The sequence below is a fragment of the Pteropus vampyrus genome, unplaced genomic scaffold (genome assembly GCF_000151845.1).
Source record: "Pteropus vampyrus isolate Shadow unplaced genomic scaffold, Pvam_2.0 Scaffold314, whole genome shotgun sequence".
Taxonomy (NCBI): Eukaryota; Metazoa; Chordata; class Mammalia; order Chiroptera; family Pteropodidae; genus Pteropus; species Pteropus vampyrus.
The window spans coordinates 655,285-657,193 of NW_011889095.1; the positions used below are offsets into that span (position 1 = coordinate 655,285).

The 1,909-nt window shown below is 36.9% G+C and overlaps 1 protein-coding gene across 1 annotated transcript in view; it reads left to right on the forward strand.

The window, feature by feature from the left end:
• The window catches only part of CUNH16orf62 (chromosome unknown C16orf62 homolog), a 102,614-nt gene that overhangs the window by 42,097 nt on the left and 58,608 nt on the right, over positions 1-1,909 (forward strand). The window lies entirely within an intron of this gene.

Below are 1,909 nucleotides of genomic sequence, written 5' to 3' on the forward strand. Positions count from 1 at the left end.
CCCTGCTTAGCTTCCGAGTTCAGACGGGATCGGGCTTGTTCAGGGTGACATGGCCATAGACCATGTGGCATTATTTCTGTATTAATTTTTTGTGTGGGTGGTCTATTTGTTGAGGTAAGAGGGAGTATTAAAGTCCCCAACTATTATAATAATACTGTTAATTTCTGCCTTTATGTTTACTGATATCTACTTTATATACTTGGATGCTCCTAGTTGGGTGTGTAGATATTTACAATTGTTATATTCGCTTCTTGAATTGAACCCTCAAAATTAAGTAATGTCCTTCGTCTGTTTTTGCATTCTTTATTTGAAAGTCTGTTTTGTCTGATATGAGCATTCTCACCCCAACTTTCTGTTTCTCTTTGTGTGGAATATCTTTTTCCATCCCTTCACTTTAAGTCAGTGTGTGTCTTTTGATCTAAAGTGAGTCTCTTGTAGGCAGCAAATAGACGGTTCTTGTTTTTTTCACGCATTCTGCCACCCTTTGTCTTTTGATTGGAGCATATAGTCCATTTACATTTAAAGTAATTACTTTAATGATAGGTATGTGTTTATTGCCTTTTTGTTATTTTTTTGGTTCTTCTCTATTCTTTTGATCTCTTTCCTTTTGATTTTTTAAAGTTTTTTGTTGGATTCCTCTTTTTTCACTTTTTGTGTATTTTTTTGTATGGTTTAGGTTTGTGGTTACGAGGTTCACATATATCCATCTATACCTATAACCGTTTATTTTAAGCTGATGGGCATTCGAGTTCAAATGTCTTCTAAAAGCACCACATTTTTTACTCCCCCTTCCACTATTTATGTGTTTGGTGTTCTGTTTTATATCTTTTTTGTTTTGTGTATCCTCTGATCATTTATTGTGGTTATGGTTAATTTTGCTACTATTGTCGCTTACCCTTCATATTAGCTTTTTCAGTGGTTGATTCACTGTGATGATCGTATATTTGCCTTTACCAGTGAGATTTTTTCCTTTCCTGTGTTATATCTGGTTATGGCCTTTTCTTTTCTGCATATAGAAAGACCCCTTAATGTTTCTAAGGCCAGTTTAGTGGTTGTGAACTTTACTTTCTGCTTGTCTGGGAAACTATTTCTTCTTTAGCTCTGAATGAAAACCTGGCTGGATATAATACTCTAGGCTGCAGATTCCTTTCTTTCAGCACTTTAAGTATTTCCTGCCAGTCCCTTCTCGCCTGTAAAGTTGCTGCTGGCAAAACAGCTGATAACCTTTTTGGATTTCCTTTTATGTGACTTCCCGTTTCTTTCTTGCTGCCTTCCAGATTGTCTCTTTATCCTTAACTTTTGCCATTTTAATTACAGTATTTCTTGTTGTGGATCTCTTTGGATTCATCTTGTTTGAAGCTCTTCGTGTCTTCTGGACCTGGATATCTGTTTCCTTCCCCCAGGTTAGGAAAGTTTGCAGCCATCACGTCTTCAAATATTTTTTCTGCCCATTTCTCACTCTCTTCTCTTTTCAGAATCTCTGTAATGTGAACGTTAGGGCCCTCGATGTTATCCCAGAGATCTCGTACGCTATCCTCACTTTTTAAAATTCTTTTTTCATTTTGCTGTTCCAATTGGGTGATTTCCACTATCCCGTCTTCCAGGTCGCTAATTCATTCTTCTGTACTTACTAATCTGTTGATTCCTTCTAATGTATTCTCCATTGCAGTGACTGCATTCGTCAGCTCTGATTGGTTCTTTATTTTCTAAGTCTTTGTCGAACTGCTCTCTGAGTCCTTCTCTTCTACCCTCACATTCGTCGAGCATCCTTATGACCGTTTCTTTGAATTCTTTATCAGGCAGATTACTTCTGTTTCATTAGGAGTTTTCTCTGGAGTTTTTTCTTGTTCCTTCATTTGAGGCATATTATTCTGTCTCCCCATTTTGTTGTGCTTTCTGTGTTTGTTCC